General features: G+C 45.3%; 1 protein-coding gene across 4 annotated transcripts in view; it reads right to left on the bottom strand.

Annotated features, from left to right (window-relative positions):
- Positions 1-25,721, bottom strand: part of B3gnt2 (UDP-GlcNAc:betaGal beta-1,3-N-acetylglucosaminyltransferase 2) — a 177,247-nt gene that overhangs the window by 8,437 nt on the left and 143,089 nt on the right. Inside the window, exons 1-2 of one of the 4 annotated variants that reach the window (XM_074049822.1) lie at positions 19,636-19,876; positions 14,747-14,885 (exon numbers count right to left, since the gene is read on the bottom strand). The exons of 1 other annotated variant lie outside the window; for it this stretch is intronic. The gene's annotated coding sequence lies outside the window, so the exon portion shown is untranslated. Of the gene's footprint in view, positions 1-11,317; positions 11,342-14,746; positions 14,886-19,635; positions 19,877-25,721 lie in introns of those variants that run through there. 2 more of the 4 variants (XM_074049821.1, XM_074049824.1) reach the window with 2 other exon arrangements.

Here is a 25,721-nt window from a genome sequence, read left to right as displayed (position 1 = left end):
ACACATACCAAGCACCAGCAATACTAGGAGGCAGCTACTCTAAATGCCACACCTATCAATTTGCAGATGGGGTCACACAGTTGATAAGTGGCAGAGCCAGGATTCAAACCCAAGTAAATGTGACTCCAGAGTCTGAGGTTTAAATCATAATGAAGGCTTATGATGAAAGGAACTGAAGGAATGCTAGACTTTTTTCAGTGGTTAATCATCTTACAGTAATTTTTTTAAAAAAAGCTTTATGTTTATCTAAAGCTTTTAAAAAATTAACTACAAAACTACCATGAATCAAAAATCAGTTATGGGAGGCAGAGAGCAATGGTAACATTTATTAAATTACTGCTTGAGCAAACTGTGGTCCTTTGCCTCTTCTTGCATGAGGAAGACAGAAATGAGAATCTCAGGTGCCTAGCCAGTAAGCAATGGAGCCAGGATTTGAGCCACAACAGTCTGATTCCAGACGGCTACATCTTGTACTGGAACATGGGGAAAGATTACCAAACTCTGAGAACAGACAGTAACACCCACAGACTTTGTCTCTGACCCTGGGGGGAGGCCAATTTCTCAAGACCTTAGTTTGAGAAGAGGCTAAGAGGCTGTTTTATTTTTTCCTCCCACTTAAAACCATGGTCGTCAAAGACATCAAATTTGTGACTTCCCTGTTGTTCTATTAACGAGCAGCTGAGATCCTCCCGGGCCTTCCTCCTACTCATCCACAGGGGATGGTCCACCCTTCCAATGCTCAGTTGTTTAACTTCAGCCAAAAGCAAGAAAGGCCTTCGTAAGCTACTCAAGCCACAGAGACTCCATCTTAATACTGAAACAATTAAAATGTGTCGTTCATGGACACTAGCCTGGGAACCACTGAACTGCATGATGCTAAAAGGTTTCTTCCAGTTCTGAAAGCTCTATAACCACTAAGCAAAATGTGGGCCAGCAGACATATGAATGTCACCAGGGTGGCCATCAACACAGACTGACCCCCACCGAGAGCTAACCAGCATAGTGCCAAGCAACACACCCAAATCAGACCTAAATCTTGCACCAAGATACCCTGCACTTCCCCCAGGGCCAAGGTGTTGTGTTTGGATCTTACATGTCCCCCAAAGGCCCGTATGTTAAAAGTGGCAGACTGTGGCACAATGGGAGGTAGTGGAACCTTTAGGAGGCAGGGCCTCACGTAAGATAGTTAGGTTATTGGGGGGGGGGTGTCTTCCAAGGGGGAATCGGAGCCTCATTGTCTTTCTCTCCCTCCCTCCACCACTTACTACAAGGATAGAGGACCTGTGTATCCTGTGCCCCAGGCTCAGAGAGCCTGTTGACTGTGGCTTCTCTAACATCTTCACCTGCCAGGCTGTTCCATCTGTTGCCAGCTCCTTGCCAGCCCTTCTCAAGTTGTGCTCAGACAAACACAGGCAGAGACAGTGTGCAGCTAAGTGGTTCTGGGGGAGAGAACAGCTCCCAGCATGATGGCAGATGGCAGGTGATGAGGCAGAGAGTGCAATAGCTCAGTGGGATCAGAAGGCATCAGCCATGCCTAGAGCTTGGTTCCTAAGTTCTTGCCAGGGCTGGAGCAGGGAACCACCCAGGACACCCCACTCCCTCATGAGAGGCTGGCACTAGTCTGAGCTGTGTCTCTCCTGTGCTCTAGTCTGTAAGTCACAGAACAACTCCAGGCTAAGTTGAAGGAATATAGTTCCTAGGTATTAGTATTTTATCCTTCATGTCCAATTTTTATTAGGGTATTATCTGTTGTACAGGGGGGATTCATTGTGACAATTCCAAATAGCCTTATATTGTATGTTGATTAAATCTTCCCCCTTCTCCCCCTTCCCGCCCCCGCCAAGCCCCTTCCCACCCCACTTAAAGTGACTGCAAGAGGTTTCATCGTTCAATTTCATGTATGTATATGAAGCCCATCAACCATATTCCTTCACCTTCATCTCCTCCATTCATCCTCCCCCTCTCACAAGTACCCTACACACACTGTGGGAAAAGTACTTTTAATGAAGCCATTCACCCACACGTCCCCACAGGCAGCATTACAGACCAAAGTGTCTGGGAGGACATGTTCTGGGCCTCATTGATCACAACTCCCCCGAAGCCCAGTGTGCCTAATTTGCTAAAATAGTATTTGTCAATTAAAATAAAATTAATCAGGCCTGGGGTTGTAGCTCAGTGGTAAGAGCACTTGCCTAGCATACATAAGGCCTTGGATTCCATCCCCAGCACTGAAAAACAAAAGACAAAACAAAAAATTAAATTAACCACTAGATAGAGTTATTCTTTAAATAAATATATAGAGAACATTCAGAAAACGGGGAGGAAAAGAAATGGTGGAGGTCATCTTGCCCTGTCTTCAATGAAACTGAAAACAGTTTTGGGTCCTCAGTGGAAATAGTATGTAACTTAAAACACGGCTAGCAGATGGTTGAGGATGGAGATGTCCCAGATCCATCTTCAGTGTGAAAACCAGCCTGGCAGGTGCAGTCAGACCAACCAGAGTCAAATTCTGGTTATACTACCTAGTATCTGTGTGACCTTTGGCAAGTTACTTGACCTCTCTGAGCCTCCGTCTCCTCACTGTAAAATGAGGATGAGATAACCTACCACACCAGCTAGTGTCTACCATGCCATGGACATTTGGTAGTTCTTCTTCAGGGGTTCTCCCTCCAAAAAAACTAAATGACAGCACACAACTCAGGTTTTGTCCTTTACTACCTCTACAGTTAAGTTTTCTCTCTAAAAACTCATCCCTCCACACCACTTCCAAAAGGAGAACTTGTGGTCTGCCCCGTCTAACGGCAGATGCTGCCTCATAGAGACCCTCTTCCCGGGTTCCTCACTGGCAGGGGGTCAAGTTCCAGGCTTCTGAGTGAAAAGCCCAGATTTCTTTGAACTACCTCTCCCCCTGCTCTCCACAGGTCTTGGGTCCCCTCTCCATCACAACCTCCCCTCTATTCAGTTCAGGTTCTGCTGCTGGCCACCTGCACCACCTCCCTCCATCCCTGTGTTGTCGTCCACTGCCTCTCTGCTCCACACCCAGAGCTTCAGCTGACCGCTGCCACTCTCCTCTAAGGCATGATTTGCCCAAGGAGGTGCCCCAGCCTGAACACTAGCCCAACCTCCTGGTCACACCCAGGCACCTGCCATGGTCAAGGTCACTGAACACAATAAGAATTAAGCAGAAACTAGATTAATTACATATATATCCTTTCTCCAAAAAGATGATACTGAGAAATTACTGGTGAATTACACAACGTATTTATAAAACACAAACCTGTCTCATTTTACTATGTATTTAAGGACAATGGGAACCCTCTGAAGAATTTTCTAGAGCTAGAGGATATGCGAATTTTAGTAGTGAGTCCACATTAGACTTGAGAGAGTGGAGTAAGATTTGAAGAGGTGATCTGGATGGAAGTGCAGCCACACCCACTTCCATGGTCTTCCATGGCCAGGCCACACCCACCAAAGGCAACACACAGTGAGTGAGTGAGCATCGTGTATAGGGATGCAGGTGTGTGAGGCTTGGTAGTGCTTCCAGGTGAGGCTCCAGCCTTCCTCCACCCTCCTCCCCTCCCAAATGGAAGGCCTCCACCAACTGTTACCTACAGGATCATGACAACAGAGGGACAGAGTGAGCGTGCCTAAAGCTAGTACAGATTTGCAACCTGAGGGCATCTACTCACCTAAGGTGGAATGGATCATTTTTTCTTTTCGGTGTGTTTTTTTTCAGGGGGTGAGGTGTGGTGTGGGAGGGGGAGGATGGTACTGGTATTTGAACTCAGGTCACTGCACCTACCCTGCAAGCACTCTATCTCTTGAGCCAGCCCCCAGCCTTGAACGATCTTCTTAGAGAAGAAATGCTATCCCTTCCCAGGGGACCTATGGGGTTTGGAAGCCCTGGTTAAGAAGCTGTACGTGGTAATCAGCTCCACTCTTACCTCCAGGACCTGTGCACGAGCAAGTGTAGTCTGGCAGGTTCTCAGCGAGCCCTGAGAAAGTCTCTGAAGACTTCCCTCTGACCGGCCCTATGCTTGCTTAGTTAGGCTGCATAGGGTCTATCCTGGAGACATAAACCAGATAGTAATCTAAGCAAAGGAAGTTTAATACAAAGCATTCTGACAGACGGAGTAAGAATTTACAAGGTGACCTAGGACAGATAAAAAGTAACCTCAAAAAGACAAATTTGTTGGTTTTTTTTTTTTTTTTTTTTTTTTTTGCCAGTACTAGGGTTTGAACTCAGGGCTTCCTGCTTGCTATGCAAGGCTCTCTACCACCTTAGCCACACCGCCAGCCCAAAAAGACAAATTTGGAAAAGAGGGTTTTGGACTTCATTGAGGAAGGCACAAAGAAAAGTAGATAAAAAAGTTCCTGGTCCTCAGGTTAGAGATGCTATAGTCACCAGGAACGCAAGGACAACCCTCTCAGGTGCAAGCAGGTCGAGCTGAGGGATGGGCAGGTGAGCAAGCTAAGCACACATGGGGGTCCTGGGGTACTTCTGGAACCAGGAACTCCAGTGGCCTCCCCCAGTGGGAGCTAGACAGGTGAGTGAACAGGTGGCCAGGAAAAGCTCAGAGAGTGCTCAAGACGAAAATCAGGTGGCCTGCTCACTAGATGGCCCAGCACCATAGGGACCAGGGTACACACACATAAGAGCTAAGGACAGGGTGTGGGGAGCAGTGACCTGGGTGGGGTGCAGGCCACTCTGCCTCAGACTCTCAGTCTTACAATTGAAGCAGAGTGGCTGATGAAAGCTGTGCTCTGTAGGCGTCAAGGAGTGCAGGAAAAGCAACTGGTCTTTAGCAATCTGAAATCACACACACACTGTGAACACAGAGACGTTGGACCCAGGAAGGAAAATCCCTTCTTCCTGCAAGATGACAAGATGAGGAAGAGCCCTCATTTTCCACAGAGGGCAAAGGGCCCAGATCCATTTTCAGAGATCAGGCAGCAGCAGGTGAATTTGGAGCAGAGAGGCAATAACTGAAAAACTGGAATTTTCATCAGCCAAAAGTCATCTCTAACAACAAACACTGTTATTTAACTCTAGAGGTAAATTGTCAAAGAGATAAGAAACACATGACAGTGCTTTAGTTGATGGCAGGGACAAGGCAGGATCTGAGTGGGGCCCACAACAGGGCAGATTTCAGAAAGGAAAGAAGTGAGGTGGGACACATGGTGTCTGTAGGCAGAAATGGACACACCCAGATGGGCTTTGAGGCTACCAAGAAAACAATGGACAGGAGCTGGTAGGGCTCAGAGTTCCTGCAAGGAAGAAGAGGAGTCCTGCTCACAGCAAAAGTGACAAATGTCACTGCTGGATAGACTGTAGCATCTCTATTTCAAAATGGGAAACTGACTACATCACACAGGACTAGGAAACAAGGGACATGAAGGACTGCAGGTTGGATGTCCACAATGATTACAAATATAGTTGGCATTTGTGTTCACCAAGACTTAATTTCTACAAAACACAGGCCTGGTTTATCTCCTCTCATCAACTCTCCAACACACCTCTGACAGCACACAGCAAACAACTGCTAACCAAAGTACATAAGCTGTTTCTGACTTTCTCATATTGAAAAGCAACCTCTTTTTTTTTTTTAATCATCTGAATATTTCCTTTGGAAAAATTACAAAGGGAAGATAATCATTTGAAGTCATTTAGCATCTAATCAAAGTATTCTATTCACCTTCATTTCCCACCTACAAGACTGACTTATGTTCTCATCTCACATCCAAAAGCATGAAGCCATTCACGCTGACAGCGGACACTGCCCTTCAGTGTTTACCAAAAAGAACATCTCTCTGTTTTAGTTCACACCAACTTCTTGTAGGTTTCTTTCCTGATTTTCCTACTCTACGTTGTCCATTCTTCAATGTCAGAATGTTCTCATTTCATTTAATCTTCGCAAGAAGCTAAAAAATGCGAAGCAATTGTTAGGTTGAGGTCACAGAGCTAATCCCTGTGGAGGCAAAGTTTGGACTTTGGGCCCAATCCTGAGCTTTTACACTGTCCACCATCAACATGTGGCTCAAAGAGGAAGGACATCAAGGATCCCCATGCTAAGTTGTACTCTAAAAATAATCAAGGGACTGAAATCACTACATTTATGAAGACCCAGGAAGGTGTAAACAATCCAAGGAATGAAAGGGGATTGACATTTTTTACAAAAAGTCAAACTAAGAAAGGAATAATGTAGATAAATGGTCAACTGGAAACCATTCCCCAGTTCCCAAAGTGTGCAGACGTCCTGGTCTGGTAACACAGGCACCAATCCAACCAATAAGTGCAATCTCCTGCTTGTGTGTTGCGTGATTCATGAGTTACTTTTGATTAGTTATTTATCCATACTAAAGAATGAGAGATTGGCAAGAGCTTAAACTAGCCCGGTCACAAACATGTCCAGGCAAACCTGTCAGAGTTGTTTACACAGGAAATGTGCCTTTCTTTCTCTCCAGGACCAGAGCCTGCCTGAAGGGAACTTGGCTTAAACCCCTGCTCTCTTGCTCTGAGGGAACAGCTAGCTTGTGACAGAGTAGTGACCAAGGAGCAGCTCTAGCCACAAACTGCACCATCTCACTCTTCTCTGTTATTCCAACAACACACACCCCCATTCCTTGCATAGGACACACCCAATTTCATCACCATAAAGAAGTGAACGTTTCTTTTTCAGGGCTTTCTAGATCACCTGCTCCAACCCCAGAGACAGAGCTGAGAAGTGAGGCAGCACTGGTAGGGAGAACAGCCAGGATACTGAATACTTCCCAGCCGCACGTCAGACCCTCTGTAAGAATTTTTTTTTGGTGGGACTGCGGTTTGAACTCAGGACTTCATGCTTGCAAAGCAGGAGCACTATGCCTGAGCTCTACCTCAATCCCATTTTACTCTGGGTGTTCTGAAGGTGGGGTTCTCAGAGCTATTTGTCTGAGCTAGCCTCAAACTGTGATTCTCCTGATCTGAGCCTCACAAGTTGCTAGGATTACAGACGTGAGCTACTGGGTACCTGGCTGTAGCAGTAGGAATTATTATTAGTGACGAAGACTTTTTCGACAGTATACATCTTCAATTCTGGGCCACCGACATAAGAAACAAACAAACAAAAAAGCCTATTCCTTCTACCCCACTCCCCCAGTCCATTCCTCCCACTGCAACTCTTGGGCTCCGTTTTTATTACTTTCTCCTATTACAATACCTCACCAACATGTATCTGACTTATTACTGTGTGTGATAACATGTCTGACACTCCAAATAAGGCCTAGGCTGCATTTCTAATGCAGTCTACTATTCCACAGACTGACAATAAATGCAAGGACAAGAAAGACACAAAAGGGAAGGGGCAGTAAAGGAGGTAAGACATAACTGAACGAAGATTTTATTCCTTTATCTTTCTGACCAAGAGTCTTAAGCTGCTTGAGACAATTATTCTTGGATAATTTCATACACAGAACCTAAGCTTCCAGGCCCCAACAAAGCACACCCTCTCCCCGACCCCTGGCTGACCATTTTAGACCTGGCCACTCCTCTCAAGAGTCATAACCCTTTTCCAATTCCCACATTCCCTCAGTGCCTCACCCATCACAGCACTACCTGCTGCTGTCGCAAGGCAGTACATCACCTAAAAACATCTCTTAGGAAACACCACATACAATTAAATAAGTCTATAAACAAACGCAGACCCAAGGGATGGGGGGAAAGGAAGAAGAGGCAATTAAAAGTAATAAAAAATGCACAAGCATAAATCACAGTACTGGACTAGAAACAGAATCCCATTCTATAAACTAAATTATCAAACTGACCTTGTGGAATTGCTTCTGGTTAGAAGGAGGCCATTAGCCCTAGCTTGGCAATCCTGGTGTCCAGAGATGGGGTTGGGGGTAGAATTTGGTATCTGTTAGGTCTCTATAGACATATATGTGTACAAAAAACTGGTGAAATCAATTAAGAAAGAATATTTTTGTGTAGGTTTTAGAAAAGTGATTACTGTCCCTATACATAAAACATCAAAAATTCAATTTGTGACCAATTAACAAAATTAAAAGTTGACACCCAAGAAACTCTTAAGATTTATTTTTCAAAATTACATCATTTTCCACTGCTTAGTTCCATAGGCTTTGATAACTACAAATAGATACGGAAATTTAAAATTTTAAAACAAATCACTTTAATGTTAAGCACTTGTACAACCAAATTCAATACTCCATTTCTCCTGTTAGGAAGAACCATCCACAACCAAGTGTGATGGCAGATGCCTATAATCCCAACCAGCACCCAGGAGACTGAGGCAGGAGGATTACAAATTCAAGACCAGCCTGGCCAACATACTGAAACCCTGCATGGGCAGGGGGGGAGGTGTAGAGGAACATCATCTATAAACAGCAGCAGAGTAAGCAAAATCTACTTTTGCTCATTGTTAGTGGTTAAAAAAACTTTCTCCCGCATAATTATTGACAACACCTTGCTTTTGGTCATTGTGAACATTTGGGGAAAGGGACAAGGAGGAAAGTAACAACAGTCCGCATGTCCCTGGCATTTGCTGAGAGTTTGCAGAATGTAATGCTCTTTTGTAAGAAATGTTTTATGATTCAATTATAAACTTAGTGAACCTATTTTTGGTGGTCTTTTTTTTTTTTTTAAGACAGTCAAGTCAGTTTTCAAGTGATGGTTGATTTCCCAACCCACCCCAAAACTAAACACTAAATTTGATTTTCAGGTTCCTCTGTTGGGTGTAAGTATACCTCTTGGATACAGGCAAAATATGTTGGCAAAAATAAGTTGTGGTGGTTTCTGGTTGGTTTGAAAACCCAATGCTTGGGAAAAACTCCACCGTACACATCTTTGTTCTTATAATGCACTGGGACAGGGTGTTTGTTTTTGTGAATGCTTGCCCCTTTCTTTTCAACAGTTTTCTACATTAGTTATGAAGAACCAAGACAAGGAGTGACATCACAGATTGAGTAACAATGTAAGTTTCACCAAATGTGGCAGTGGCTACATAAGTGTCAGCTCTCTGTTGTATGCTGGATTATCCAGGAAATGTTTATGAACAACTAAAAAAATGTAAAAAAGTTCCTGTGCCATATGTTTTGTGTAGTATCTTGGCATTTGTATTAATAGTTAAAAGTTGATAAATAAATAAAACTCCCATGATTTAAAAAAATATATTCTATATCACTCCCAACAGGTATTCTACAGACAAACCCAAAACAACTGTCCTTTCCGATTCTAATAAATTATACTTGGCAATGCTTATCTCCCATGAGATACACACTGAGAGCATCTCCATATTTTCCTGAAAATAAAAACACTTACAAATGTCTCTCTTCCAAAATAAAAATATAACCTTTAAAAATTAGCAAAGCATTGTGTGAAGGCCTGGGCAACCTGGGACTGCAGAGAGCATGGTAATAACCACCTCTTTTGTAACTTCAATAAATAGTTAATTTACACCAGTGGCATTCATTGTGTTTATTTTAAGTAACTTAATAAATTGCCTTAGGAAGTCTTAGCTGTTAGGATGAAGGTTTCCAGTGACACATTTCTTAAAAGAGAACATGCCCTTGGTTACAATAAGGGAGACACCGAGGAGCTTAAGGGACCACAGTTCAGACTCCAGGACTCCTTGACTTACTCGTTTGGAGTCTCTCAGAGGAGACTGTTCTAAAACGGGCATGAAAATCACAGAATAGAGGCTGGGGGTATAGCTCAATGGTACAGCACTTGCATGAGTGAAGCCTTAAATATGATCCGCAGCACAAAAAAGAAAAGAAAATAAAATCATAGAACATTATGCAAAACTGTCATGTGCAGAGATGTTTAAATCATGTATTAAGGTGGGTGCTGGTGGCTCTCGCTGATAATCCTAGCTACTCAAGAGGCAGAGATCAGGAGGATGGCCGTTCAAAGCCAGCCAGGGCAAACAATTCTTGAGATCCTATCTCAAAAAAAGCCCTCCCAAAAAAGGACCGGTGGCGTGGGTCAAGGTGTAAGCCTTGCCCTAGTACCGCAAAATAAATAAATAAAATAATAATAATAATGTATTAAAACAAAAGGAATAAAGATGAAACTGCCCAAAGGTCTGACACCTTAGGGGACAGACCTAAAAAAGAAATGAGATAGGGATGTTAAGAATACTCCTTATAACAAGACACCTAGTCCCCATCCATTCACTGAGGGCTCGTCGATGTGACAGAGGGGCCACAGTCCTAGGAAGTGGCTACCAAGATCTCCCACTTTACAGAGAAAAAAGCTGGCCCCCAGGATCGGGAACTTAGCCAAGGTTCCCACAGCATAGAGGGAGGAGGCAGGAGCTGCGAAGCCAGGTACTCCTCACCCCCAGTATGGGGCAGCCAGGTTGGTGTGGGGCTGGAGGGAAAATGGACATCCCTGTCCTCACTAAGCTCTTCCCAAAATCTGACCCTAGATCCAAACATGCTATCCTCAAGCCACTTCCTGGAGGCCTCCCACACACGAGGGCCCCTTAAAACAACTGCTGCCTTCCCCATCCACACTACTTCTCAGCCTGAAACATCCTTTCTCTCACTTCTCAGTCCCACACTCCCGTCCTTGAAGACTGCCTCCTCCCTCTCTGAGCAGTGATTTCCCCAGGGCACTGTATAATCCTCTCCTCCAAGTACTCAGGATCTCCCCAAAGCAGGGTCCCTCTAAAGGAGTACAAAAATATACTCACCTGCATCCACCCTTGCCACTAGCAGTGCTTCCCAACCAGAATGGTTACATGGACGCTGAGAGCCAGTCCTGAACCCTGTGCATCCCACCCCCAAACGCCAGGCGCCATTCCTCACACACAGAGGTCAGAAGCCATACTCCTCTCAGAAAACCTTCCTAGGGACATGTGACCCTGATGTGACACAAATAAGCCAAATGGCTTCCTTTATCTGATCCCATCTCTGATTCCTTTCCTGCCTCTTCTCCCTTTCTCAAATATTGGTTAAATTTCAACCAGTTACTGGTAGATGTTTGAGGACTGTTGTTGCTCAGTTTTGTTTTGTTTTTTTTTTTAGTATTAAAATAAACCACAAGGGATTTAAAATACATCTCCTCAAAAGTGACATTTTGGCCATTCATCCAAATGGCCCATTAAAGGAGGGCGGAGGAGTCATTCAGTCATTCAACCAAGACTTATGGCTACATGTTTGAAGAGGTAAAATAGTAACATAGCTTTCTCTGGCCACTTGCCAGAGAAAAATGTGTGTTGCCAAAATAAAAGAGATGGTGGTGTTTGCTCAATATATGGGCACACTGCTGAGCAGCTGGGAAATCTGGACTCTTTTAACAAGGGATTCAAATCACCTGAGTTTTCAGAATGTCGATGAATGCTACTGTCACATACAGTAGGCATCACAGACGTGGAACCAGCAAGGACACAGCAAGCCATCCTCATGCCTCAAGCTGCCGCCTCTTCACCTCTGTTTACTCTCCCTATGTGATTCTGGGCTCTTCCAGCCTCCTGGGTCTTTAAAGTGATGGTGCCAGTTCTACCAGGAGCACCTGCCTCTCCCTTCAGGATGGTGTCAGGATGGCTACCTGGTCGTAAGTGGGAGAAGAGTGAAGAAAGCAAGTCATCCTATCCCTGATGGCCACCTGAGACTTCACCACCCCATTCTCTGTGTCTGCACTTGTTTGAAAATTTGCGTTATAAAGAATGTGTTTTGATCCATCAGAACCTTGAGGAACAAAAATTCAAAAGAGAAACATTCAGTTAAAAATAGGAGTATTCATGAGGGATATTTTAAGTTCATTTGGAGAAAATAATTCCTTATGTGGTAAAGAGAAGTAAAATGGCTGCATCTCATTTAAAGAATAAAAGGCACAAAAGTTCCTTATAAATAAGCTTCAAGTTCAACCATAAAATAATAAATTTTAAAATTATTTTAAAAATAAGTCTCATTAGTTTCAAATGTCAAATACAGTGTTCCTTGGTATCCAGGACGGATTGGTTCCAGGACCCCTTGGGACACCAAAGCCCTGGGATGCTGAAGTCCTTTAAATACGATGACACGGTATTTGCATAGAGCCACAATACCTAACACGATGCAAATGCTACCCAAGTAGCTGACACACTGTATTGTTTAACTTGTAGTATTTTTACTGTCGCACTGTGTTTTCTTTCTGAATATGTTCCATCCTCTGATGAAGAACGCTCAGATATGGAGAGCCGACTGTATTTAGAAAGGGAGACATTAGTAACAAACCCACTTGGGCTCTTTAGTGTTAAGACAAATATATTTTGTTTTTGTTTAAAAAAAAAATACGCAGTTGTGTTACTCCCTGAGCAGGAATGAAAAAAACAAAAAGCACTTTTTGTAGAAGCATTTAGATAGTAAGTGCTTTTCAAAGAAAATAAATGATTAAGAAATTGTGAAGCACAAATTACAAGCTGTGGAAGTTTGTGGTTCGCAGAAATACCTTGCTAGAGTGTTAACACTTATCTTCCTGTTCATGACTTAGATGGACACAGAACGCACCTGTGAAAGTGGCCATGCAGGTTTTATCCTACTTTGAGGGAAGGGTGGGAGAGACGCTTAACAAGTTGACATGGTTACCAAAATATCTGATGTCAGCCCTGGAACTAAAACCTCTTTCTACAGATATTCAATTCACCAGTCACCAGGCCCAGGGTCACTCTCCCAGAACTCCTACTCCAGTGACAGCCCTTGTTGCTCCCTTGGGGTCTTGTACAAACAGTAACCTCTACTTTCTCCTCCCCAGCTCTCCTATATAGTGGCTGCTGCAAGTGCCCCTTGTCTCCCCTTGTCCTTCCCACTCTCCTTCACCTCTGAGGTCTTCATAGTCCTCGAACTCTGACTTTCAGGGTACACAACATTGCTGGCCCCAACCTCCACCCACCCCAAGCTAACACCTCCTGATTCTCTTGCTTCTTGAAGTTTTGGTTCCTGGCCCAATCCCCTAAAATGGACCCTCAGCAGTGCTTATTCCCTCACCCCACACTGCTGTCCCCTGGACACTTAAGATACCAGCATAGGCTCCAATATCCCATGTGGTAAAAGCCGCTCCAATGGACCTGTGTGTATAACTTACCCCCTCCCAGATTTCCTTAATTGGTTTCCAAATGCCATTCTACCCACCATGAGTAATTTTATCTCCCACCTCTTTCAAATAAAACACATACTTTAATCCTGAGTAACCCTTCCTGCTCTGTCTGGGGGCCCCCAGTTATCCCCCTACTGAGTCTAATTTAACAGCTATCAACAGCAACTACTTAAAGCAAGTGGTGTCTAAAACAGACAACAAAAAAATAAAGTTACATGACTTTATTTTAAGGTTTATTTAAGGTTGGTAAGTGCTTAGGTGAAAAACAGGGCACAGATGAGGGAGTAAGGAAAAGTCTGTGTTAGCAGAACCTTCAGAGAGTAGGCTGGGACTAACCCTGGGCAGAGGGGGTGCTGGTACAACAGCCAAAGGCAGGAGACTGGCCAATGGAGAAGCAAGGGGGGTGGGAGAGTGCAGATCACCAATGTCCTGGAGGTGACCTGGGAACTCTGCCTTTATTCTGAGGAAGACAGGGAACCAGTGAAGGAGTCCAAAGAGAGAAGTGAGCTCCAGTAATAAAAGTTTTTGAAGGATCACTTCAGCTTCTTTCTAAGGACAGACTGGGGAGTAGGTGGTAAATGGGAGGCAGCCAGTCATGTCACAGTCCATGAAATGACCCCCTGACCAGCCCAGATTCTAACCTGCCTCTCTGGCTCAAGTTCATCTTTCTCAATGTGTGCCTGACCAAACAGGTCACCACAGCCATCCCATGGCGAGAACTTTCAATAGCTCCTCACTGTCTCCCAACTATCAGATGCCCCAAGTGCTACTTCCTCAGGAAATCTTATGGCTGTCCCCAACACATTGCTCCTACCTCTACTGGAGCCCTTACCAAGTCCCATTAGTGCCCACCAAACTGCAACTCCAAGAGGGTAAAACTCAGAATGGCGCCTGACCCCCTACCCATACACACAGGGCAGCACACAGGGCTAGGCATGTACACAGTGCTCAATCAGCGCATGTTGACTTGTGTGCAAGCTACCCATTTCACTAACCATCATTCTGAGGCCTTAATGGGGGGAGGAGGGATCAAGAACAAGCATTCCCTTTCTGCCATTTATCATCTGTGTCCCCAGCACTCCTGACAAAAGGGACAGCCTTAAGGAGGAGCCAGAGTAGACAGACTTGAACCAAGGCCTTCAAAGACTCTTGTCCTCTCTGCCAGCACCTCCAAGCAGGCTCACACTGTGTCAAATTTGCCTCATGTACTAGCAATGTGTTTCCTAAGGTCATTCTAGAAGTCTACGAATGCAGAGAAAGGTCATCTAGAAGAATCCAAATAGTTGCTTGCAGTAGCCACAGTATTACATCAGGGTGGAATGAATTTTAATTTCCTTTACCCTATCCTAAATATTGTTTCTACATAAATATCTTATAAGAAAAAAAAAAAGCCTTTTAGAAAGAATGCCAAAGTATCACCCACATTACATTGAAAGAATGAATCCAAAAGTAAAAAGTATCCAATCAACACACTGGGGACCAGAGTACTGGCTACATAATACCACTTACAGAGTGAGATTACAGAAGGTGAAGACGGTTTAAATGGCTTGTCTGAAGTACGAAATTAAAACAATCGGAGCTGTGCTCACTTCTGAAATAATTATCTCACCCAGCATAAAGCAGTGAGTGTTGTTTTGCGTATCTTGGGCACTCACTCATGTCTCTCACCTAAACTCTTCCAAGTGCTTCTGAGAAGGAGATGCAAAGCAGCTCTCATTACTGTGCCCTTCGGGGCTGGTGGAATGGCTCAAGCAGTAAGAGCACCTGCCTAGAAGCATGATGGTCCTGAGTTCAAACCCCAGTGCCACTAAAAAAAAAAAAAAGAAAATGTCATTACTGGGCCCTTCAGCACCCTAGCTCCTATCACAAAGGTGACCAAGCAGCACTGTGTGGGCCATTTTGATGACTATCGCTAGAGAGGGAAAGTCAACTCAGTTTATTAAGAGATCACCTATCAGCCAAGAATACATCTTATTTAAGCTAAATGCACAGATCAACAAATGTTGAGTCAACAAATTTGATTTCTACTTTTAAATAAAAGAACTATACAACTTTTATAATGAAATAGCTTAAACAGGGAAAATATAGTTGCTTTAGTTATCACCTTTTTAATGAAATAAAAGGGGGAAGAAGAAACTTCATGTCAGCCACAAGATAGGTGTTTTAGGTGTATCATTTACATTAATTTTCCCAGCAAATCTTTGAGAAAGGCTTTATCTCCTCCATTTTACAATGAGAAAATTAAGGCTCAGAGAAGTCAAGTAACTTGTCCTTGGGTCACACGGCAAGTGGCAAAAATAGAATTTGAATCCAAATCTGTTTCACAAAACACTACACACTGTGTGATCCTGTGATTATATGAAGTCAGAGAACAGGCAAAACCAATCTACAGTAACAACAGAACATCTATCATGATGTAAGAGTAACAATTCCTTGTGGGGTGTGGACACTGACTAAATAGGAACACAGGAACCTTCTGGAGTAGTAAAAGTGTTTACTTCTTGATCTGGGAGGTACAAACACATACGTGGGCTCACACTATTAGCTCACTTTGCACATAAAAAACTGTATGTTACACTTCAAGTGAAAAAATCCTCAGCTCTTAACCTTAGAGCTCTTAACCACTAAGCCACCTCACCACGACTGACAGAACCTAGCCACAATCTAGAATTGATTGCCTTGGATAATCAGTTTTTAAAAACATCCTGGTAAGCAATGTACATCCTAATCACATCCGAGTAAAGACATCTGAACAATGAACCTGGTTTAAAATGTCACAGAATGAAAAGCAGAAAGTATTGATTTCCTGGCTACTGGGAATTTCCCCTTTATAGCCACATGAGGAAAAAAACAAAATTAAACCCTGCTCTAAGGGACCGTTTTTAACAAAGTTCTTAGACTTATCTAGGGAAATGCAGAAAGCTAAAATTAGACAAATATTCCAAAATATATGTTATACTTTTATCAATAATGCTGACTCTCCCAAAAATTTGGATTTTGCTACAATGATTATGCCAGACCAAGGAGACAAAAGCTGCTGAGCAAAGGGCATAAAACAGTAAGTGCAAAAGCCTCCGAGTTGTAACAAAGCAAAAATCAGTACAAATATTTTCCAGCAGTAATTGTGCTACAAATACCCTAGTAACAAATTCTCTACGCAATCCTAAATTCTCACTGAAGCTCTGTGCTGGCTGACAAAACTTCACCAGTGGATGATGATGAAATCATTACATCAGTTCTCTCAAAGCCTTACCCCACACATGCTCGCACCTCTATCCAAACAGTAATTGCCTCTCCAGAGAGAGGGCTATATGCATCCTACAATTTGGAGACATATTTGGCAAGTGCCTCCTAACAGCTACAGCACCTTGCAGGGAGGAGGGAGGGACAGACAGCTGGATCCACACCTGTTGAGGGTGTGCTGTCTTTTTTTACTGCATACTTTCGATTACAGACAGGAAATTTTACCTGTTTCAAATGACCAGAGCCTGTTTTAATTTTCTGTACACACCAAAAAATACCAGGGAACTAATCAACATGACTTTAGTTTCCCTGAATCAAAAAGACCAAAAGGCCTTTAGGAAAAACTAAGTGTTGGTAATTTATGCATCATCATCAGATGTGCAACAATCGATTACATAACCAACTATTATCCCAGTTGTAAGATCTTAATATTTATAAAAGTGCCCAATTGCATTTAGTCCATTTTTAAAGTATGAACAGTCTGTTCAATAACACTGTCCAAAAAAACAAAAGCTAAAACTAAAGAGTTTATAAAAAAAAAACCAACATTACTAGAAAACATTAAAAGCTTTTTCTTTGAGAAACAAATGATTCATCTTCATCCCTTATTCTCTTAATCCCTTCATCAACTGAAAAGCCCCACACATTTCTATCTCAGCTTTATACCAATGCATCATGGAAAGATAAATGATTAATAATATTTTTTTGGGGGGGGCCCACATGATCCTTAATATAACTCGTTAAACACACACACACACACACACACACACACACACACACACACACACACACACACATCTCACTGGTGGCTCATGCCTGTAATCCTAGCTCCTTGGAAGGCCAAGATCAGCGGATGAGGCCAATTCAGACAAATAGTTTGTGAGACCGCCCCCCATCTCCAAAAATAACCAGAGCAAAATGGAGTGGAGGTTTGGCTCAACTGGTAGAGAACCTACACAGAAGCCCTGAGTTCAAACTCCAGTCCCACACACACACACACACACACAAAAACCACACTTTTGAACAAGCAACACACTGAAAAATCAACCATGAATTATCAGTTTCATTCTTCCATTTTTAGCATAACTGTAGTTTATTAGAATTAGAAAGATCAAAGTAATTTTTAAATAAGGAAACCTTCAAAATTATAAGCCATCTATATACCCAGCCCTCCTTCAGAAAGCCCAGAAAAAAATCAATAATTTTTTACAAGCAAGTTATATTTAATTTCCTCAGGGTCTACTTAATTCCTTGGATTTTATTTTTTGTTTTGTTTTGGTGGGAAGGGGGTTCAATTCCTTAGCTTTTAAAACCTCACTATCTGCATCTCCCAAATCTGAATGTTCCCACAGGGTTACTGTTTTGGGTGAGGGGAAGTTGGTGCCAGGAGGAATTTCAATATTGATTACAGTAATGACTACCCCCTCATTAAGCACTCTTAACTCCCATGGGATAATAATCCTATTTGTCCTCAAAAATAATCTTGTAGAGCAGATATTATCAGCCCCAAAACCAAATATGAGAAATGAGGCTCAGATGAAAAATAACTTGTCCCCTGTCACTGAACAGAATGTGACAAGATTAAGACTACAGAAAAGTGAGAGTGGGAACTAAAATTTAGTGGAGAATTAGGCTTTTCATGAGACAAAGGCCATCTGCCCCCAAAAAACTAAATTAACAGCAGTGAGTTCGTGCTGCAGGGAGGGCCCCAAGGGGAAAAGCAATGTTCCACATGGAAAAAGGATTTTCAACTCTGATCTAATGATAACGACGTTTATAAAAGCTGGGAAAGGTAGAAAAGGGTTGCTCAAGCTAGTCAAGCCGACTTCACAGGGCTGCTGTCTTCAAATCTAATGTGGTTTATGATCACACGGACTGTGGCTACAAAACTCTCAATTCTACCGAGCTAAATTCAAAGACAAACAGAAGCGGTAGCTAAGGCAGTGGGAAGTGACTGCCCTGCCCTATCAGTCCTCTCTTTGGGTCAGCTGTCAGATCCACGTGGGCGAGACCCTGAGATTGAACGGGAGCCCCCGATAGGTCCCCGCCTTCCTAGTCCTTGTCCCGGACCTGTGGCCACCTCGTTAACCATCCCATCACCTCCTGAGGCACAAATAATTACCGTGAAAGAATTTGTTACAACAAGTAGAAGCCCATATTCACCAACTGGCTTCGCAATTTGAACAGCTAGGCTCCAAGGGAGGGACAGGAAAATACGGCTTAATTGTCCTGAACAATTAGTCTACAAGCTGGGGAGGTTGAGGCAGCCACTGGGGATAGCCACTCCCCTATGCTTTAGGCAGGAGAGAGCCTGCTCTCTGATCAACCTAGGTTAGAAATGTATGCATTATTTTTAAAGATGAGATTTCACGCTGTCACTCGTGAGATGTCTCACGTCTGCTCCTCCCCTCGATGAGAGACGGAGTTCAGTGGCTCCCTAGCCCACAGTGTAAAATACTGCAGCCAGGAAATTCACAAGGTGGTTCTGTTTTACTGCCTCCCGCAGGGTCCGCCCGCGATTCCGCAGCCGCCAGACCTGCGTCGCGGCCCCGCAGGGCCCCCACGCCCACCTTCCCGCGCAGTGTTCCGCACAGACCGGCCCTATGCGCTCCGGGCCTGCCAGCCCCCACCCTCCCCGGGTCTCGGGCAAGCAGCCGGGTTAATCATTCAACACCCGCAGCGTGGAATATTTTTCTAGAGGTCAAATCGAAAGGTTCTATCTAAGTTTCACAGAAACCAATCTTTGGGGACCCAGAGGTGGCAGTGCAAGAGGCTGGGGGTGGGGAGCGGCTGGCCGCCAGAGACTCTCTGGCTCACAAAACACCTGATCTCCCATGCGGCACCGGAGACCGGCGCAGTGCGAGGGTGGGGTGCGGGGGTGCAGGCGACAAACCACACACGGCCAGATCCCCCACTCGCCCGTGCGCCCCAAATGAGGACACCGAGCCGTAGACACCCCTTCCCAAATCCTGCATCACCCCGGCGCGGGATCCCCCGGAAGTTGGGGTGCAGCGGAGAGGGAGAAATGTCCCCAGCCCCTCCCCGCCCAGGGGATGGGTGTAGGATGGGGCAAGAGGCTCCCAATACCCGCAGCTGAGGGGTTCGTTATTCTCTTCCTCTAGGGTCAGAAGGTGCGGAGGCCCGGGGTAGGGGGAGAAGGTGGGGGAACCACCTCGGAGCGGTTTCCTTCGCTGTGACCGAGCCGGAACTGGCGAAGGGGGTGGAGGGAGAGAAGGGGTTCCGTGGTGGTGCTGGGGAATCGGGGGAGAGCCGAGTGAAGAGGAGGTGGCGGTGCCCACCCACCAGGGCCCTACCTTGTCCTGGAGCAGCTCCAGCTCGGGGGGAGGGGGGGCGGCTGGGGCGAGAGATCCCGGCCGCATCCACGTCCCGGCCGCTCCGCGCGGCTCAACCCGGCGACCGTCGCCCCTCACGCTCCATGCGCGGCGCCCGGGACTGGCGGCGCGGCCGGGTCGGCGGGGGGAAGGCTTCGGCTCCCCTCCGGCACTTGTTGCCGACGCTGCTGCTACGCCTCACTGCCGGCTCGGGCTCCCGGCGCCGCCGCCGCCGCCGCCTCGGGGTGCCCGCCCCGGCCCGCCCCCGCCCGGCGCACCAATCAGGCGCGGCACCGCCCCTCACGTCACCGCCCGGCACTGCTGTCCGCCCACCCCACGCCCCAAGTTTTGGGAAGGCCGGGCTCGCGCCAGCCAGCCAGTCGGCTCCCGGGACCCGCCCAGGTTTCCCGGTCAGCGTGGTTCCAGGGACCTTCCTACCTCCGCGGCTGGAAAGCAAAGGGTTAAACTGGGAACGAGAGCGCCAAAGGCACGCAGCCGGGGAAGCAGACCCCCTGGAAAGCAGAGCGGCTGGAAACTCTAAAAAACTTGTAACTCAGGTCCAAATCCATGCACTACGGTTGTCCCCTCTTTACAGTCGCTGGGAGAGAAAGTGCGTCGCTTGGTAAGGACTCCAGTGACCTTTGGTGGCCAAAGCCAGTGTGTGACTGGACTCAGACTGGATCCCGGCCGCCCCTCCAGTGCTGGGGCCGATGAGAAATGGTTCCACCGTGGGAAGACCAAAGTGGGACCTGACCTTTTCTTCCTGCCCTCCCCCACCCCAGTACCCGCAGGCACTTCTTAGCTGCCCAAGGCCTAGTGCAGTGTCCTATTTGGCACTGCTAACCAGATCCTTGGGTTTATGAAGACGTCTAAGACATGAGAGGTGAGGGGATCTTGGTTTTCCCCGTGGTGAATGCCAAGGGTTTCCTCGAGTCCCTTTCGTGAGTCAGGAAGCCGGAAATGCAAGGTGCAGGGGCGCTAGGCTGCGAACCCGCGCAGCGGCCACAGAGACAGAGCTGCTATCTAGGTGCGGCCGAATAGCTGAACACTGACCCCTCGCGACAGTGCTGGGCTTTGCAGGCGGGGTGGAGGCTCGGAGCCAACAACACCCACGAGTGGGATTTCCCGGGACCACCGAGGCTCCCTCCTAGCCCAGCGCCCCTGCCAGCTCGCCAGAGCACTGCAGGCCAAGTGTTGACACCACTTTGGGGTCTCAGGTAAAACCCAGTTCGACCAGACAGAGAACTTGCCCAATTTTGAAAGGCCCAGGTCAGCGGGGAGGCAAGCCCCTCCCTAGGCGCACCTGCAAGCGTCTCCTTTTCTGAATCCTTACCTCTGCAAGTTGAAAATGATCCCCTCCAGATAATCACACTGAGGAATTAGGAACTCTCCGCCCCTGACTATTTGCTTTTTGTTTGTTTGTTTGTTTGGAAGGCACTTAGTCTTAACCAAACTCCGAGCCAAAGAAGCGCAAGTTGTTGCTGGATGCGCAGAGCCACGTGGGTATGGCCCTTTAAAACCAGGAGTTCTGAGTCAGTGGATCTGGAAATACAATTTGTAGTCTTACGACCATTCTGCTTTTATGTTGATCACATGATTCTCCTAGGACTGCGAAGTGAAGCCCCCAAAACCAAGTTGGATTTTTTTTTTTATAGTCACAGAAAAGACATCTGGAAGGGATGCACACCAGCTGTTAGCCACAGTTACCCAGATTTGGGATTGGGGGAGGGGAAAAAAAGGGAGATAAATTTTTGCACTTATTGACTGAGTTTTGTTTTTCCAGTTTTACTTACTTCCATAATTTAGAAAGCTAAAAAAGCATTTTTAAAGACACACATTAGAAGTTAAGAACCCGAGTATAAATTAATAAATAAATGTATCCTGTTTCTTTAATTCCATGTCAAAATAATCTTGAGTCCACATCCCTTGATTTAAATAAATGTAACTTGGACTTTGTTTGATCTTTGAATGTTGTGAGGGGCAAGGCTGACATCTGAAGATGTTTCTGTGCCCTCAGACTGGTATTTTGTTACTGTGTGTGTCTTCCCTTTAAATGCACTCCCAGTAGCCACTGACATGCTTTCAAGGACTGCCAAAGAGTTTTTAGTACAGGAACTGCTACAATGTCAGCTGGCAACCAACAAGGAAATTAAGCTTGTGTGCTTCACAGCTGCCAAAGGCTGCCCAGGCCCTGGAATTAAAAAATAAGGGCATTCTCTCCATGGTGCCATTAATTAGTACAGCTGGAAACGTATCAGCACTGTGACTTTGGAGAAATAACTCAGTGCTGGATTCCACTCACCTGGCTATGGTCCTTTCTCTTAGGTTAGGGCCAGGGTTCATTAGCAGTAGGTAGATGTGTATTATGATCTCCTACTAGATGCATGGCACAGGGATAGATACTGGAGTAGTGACTATGGCAGACACACTCTTCTCTCTTAGAGCTCACAGTCTAGCTGGAGAGAGGTGCTTAACAATTAAATGCACCCAAATTATATAATTATAATTATGACATGGACCACAGAGTGCAAGGTGGTAGAACAATTTGGGGAGTCCAAGAGAAGCTACTGGTTGGTTCCAACTACAAAGGGAGAAGTTGGAGAGATAGGCAGAGTTTAGACCAAACAGGGCCAAACACTCCATGTTACAGGTTCGGGTGGTATCTGAAGAGACCTTTTTAAGTCGGAGTTGTATATTCAAGTCTGCACTCTGGGTAAGTCATTCTGCCTGCAATGTGAAGAAAGAGTAAGGAGAGACAGGAGTGGAGTGCAACGACAGTTAGGAGGATGTTGGTCTAGACAAAGCAGTAAAGCCAAAGGAGAGTAGACACTAACAAGATTTGGGTAATTGCTTAGATAGGGAGGAATCAAGGAAAACTCCCCGATGGCTGCTTCTTCATCTAGATGGGCGGTGGTGTCATTTTCTGAGTTGAGAAAACTCTGCCAAGATTCAAGCTTTGTCTGGGTGGATTTGAGTGCCTGTAAGATGTCCAAGTGTTGAGCAGGGGGTTGCTTGTAGGGGCTGGTGCTCTGAAAAGAAGATGGGGCTGTAATAGCTATAATGAAGCCACCACAGTGAGGTGGTCTCCTAGGAGAGCATAGAGTTAGACAGGATGAAGGCCTGGGACTGAGCCCTGATGAACCCTGGGCAGGGTTCTAAGGGCTGGACAGAGGTGAACTCTCTAGCAGAGGAAGTGTAAGAGCAATAGAGAGGCAGGGAGAAAACTAGGAGCTTGAGGTGAGGATCACAAAGTCCAGGGAGCAAAAGTGCTATGAGAAGAAGGTACAAGTCAACAGCACTCAAAATGGCAGAGAGACCCAAGTGAAGTGGATGGATGGATGGACAGACATACAGATTGCTTTGGTTTGCTTGTTAAAGTCTGCAGTTCTAGAGGACCATGTGGAAGAATTTGGGGTCAGCAAGTGAGTAGGGGAGATAAGCCAGGTGCCTGGAAGAACAGAGCATTGTGGTATAGTGTGGGTTTTATTGTCATCAAGTTAGCCCTGTGGCCCAGTGTGTTGGGAACCAGGAATTCCAGGCTCTTCCTAACTCTTCCTCAGACAGCTTATTGACCTCTTTTGTCAGTTTCATTGTAAAATTAAAATATTGAAACACACCTACTTCACAGAGGCTACTGCAAGGAGTAGTACAGTACTTTCTATACTGTGAAGCCTTGTGTGGATGGGAGTGATTTCCATCATTCAGAACCCCAGCTGAGCCCCAGATACACCCAACACCCACAAGTCTTCCAGTATCCCTCCAAAGAAGATTCAAAGACAATTCCCTGCTCCAGAGGAAGTTGTAATTTTGCCTGACAGGACAAACATATCCAAAACAATTAGAGGAATGCACAGCTGTGTCTGATTAAGTGCTAAATTATAAAGCTCAGACAGTAAGAGCTCTGAGATTAGAAAAGGGAACAATTAGCCAGAGTTAGGAAAGGCTGGGAGGCTTCCTGGAGAAGGTGTGGTGGAAGGTACCCAGACTGCTCTTTTATCCTGACGGAAACATGGCAAATACACCCATTCCTTTGTGGCTGTAAAGACTATTGATACGACTGTATGACATGGGTTTTCTCTCCTGGCACTTGTATACTTTAGCCTACTGCTCCTGGAGCCCTTCCTTTGCTCAGTCATACTCATGTGCTACTCTCCAGGGGACCTGTAGTCTGGGCTGCATTGAGAATTCATGTGTTTTGCCCGAGGCCTCTCATACTTGGGGTTCCCATGTCAGCCATTAGTCTGGTGAGGAAACTGAAGCTAATTTTGGCAAGTTTCCTGTACCCTTTTGATGCTAGCATCCACCTGGTATTTTTGCCTAGCTAAACTGCAAGCTTTTGAGCAAGCAGACCTAGCTGTCCTGCCTTAGCTTTCAGACTGTAGTTTCTCCCAGTGCATGTGACTAGCCTAGGACATGCCACAAAGCCAAAGTCCTGGGTCACACCTGCCTCCTTTGTTCTTGACTGCCTCTGCCTCACTAACCAGAAGCACCCACCAAGCCACCATCTGTGTACAAGCTCCACATAGCTGCCACCCCAGAGCTCAAGCATCTACAAGCCCAGATCTGGCTTCCATCTCCTTGTTTTTATTGGAACCAGCTCCTACAACCATTTGGATGTGGTTCAGAATGAAAGTCTCCCTCCTCAATGGCAAGCCTATAGCCTCATGCCTGGTGAGCCTCAGCCCTGTTATCTCCCTCCTCCTTTCACCACAGGCCTAGCAAAGCACCAGCATGCCCCAGGGTCAGGCACAGAAATCCCCAAATCTATGTATGCCATGAACTTAGATTGTTCTAGAAGGACAGCAGTATTTTGCTTGTCTGTTCATCAGCCTCAGGTGGGACTATGAAACCAATAACCACCGCTGCCAATGTGTGAAATATTAATTATTGATGTGTGCAATCTTGGCACCAGAATTCTTAGGATTCTAGTTTAATTCGCTTGGAACTGGCACATGAAAAAAAAAAAAAAAAAGATCTCAAAAGTGACTTTCCAGAGGCCAGACACCTGATACCAGATATCTTGAATGTTGGACAATTGAGTCTCAAGTTTAAAAGTATCTGCTCCTAAAGCAGATACTTTGCTCCCAAGGTTACTGTGACTTTGCAACAGAAGAAAAACATAAAGCCTCATTATCAGATGCAGATACTAAAAACAAATGTCATGATTCCCAGAGGGCTCGCTCCATATCCCACAGTCCTGATGCTGGAAGAACTCAAAATTCTCAGGTTAGTGAATGCTAGCTTGATCAGGACATTGTGGCACAGCATAAGAGCAGTCGAATGAAGAGGCATTCTTACGAATATTGTTCTGGAAATGGAACTTTCATTAAGGAGAAATGCAAAATCATACTCCTAATTATCATCAAACTGCAAAATTATGTTGGAAAGGAGAGGAGAGGTCCAAAATTGCAGCATGGAGCATGAGACAGTACTATTAATATGATTAGCGGGACATAAGCCTATTAGAGAGCTTAATGCTTCTTTGCTGGCATCATCCCTTGCAAAGCTCCCCAGGATCTAGAAACCATCTCAATTGTAAACACAACTGTTACAAAACAGTGATTTCCAAGGGGCAAAACAAAAATCTGCTGACCTTTTCCAAAGGCTAAAGCTGCTTGGCAGAGAACATTTCTAGAAAATGAAGACTGGTCAACAACTCTGGTTAGCTCTTGTTGAGAAAGGAAGTGCATCTGCCTCTGAGTCTCTATGGAAACTTGTAGCAATCAGTTGTGGATATAATTGTGAGGTCCAACTGCCATCTGGAAATAGGGACAAGCTAACTCAGATGGCCCAGGTCTTGGCTACTGCTAGTGAAAAATCTTGGTATGAAAGTTCCCAAGCCCAGGTTCAAATCCCTCATCAGGAAGAAGCTGAGTATGATCCTCAGGAGATTTGCCTATCTCAAAGAGTTCCCAGGAAAAAGAATTGAGGTCAATTGTGACCAAGTGCCTGCAGACACTTGGGGTTTAATAAGTATTTGTTTTCCTCCTTGGCCCTGGTTATGGGTCCAAGTCCTCACAAGGATGAAGTACAGGTGGTATCTTGGCATAGAAGGCTAAGCAGTCTCC

This window comes from Castor canadensis, chromosome 12 (assembly GCF_047511655.1).
Source record: "Castor canadensis chromosome 12, mCasCan1.hap1v2, whole genome shotgun sequence".
NCBI classification, from domain to species: domain Eukaryota; kingdom Metazoa; phylum Chordata; class Mammalia; order Rodentia; family Castoridae; genus Castor; species Castor canadensis.
This window is presented reverse-complemented; position numbering and strand designations above follow the sequence as displayed.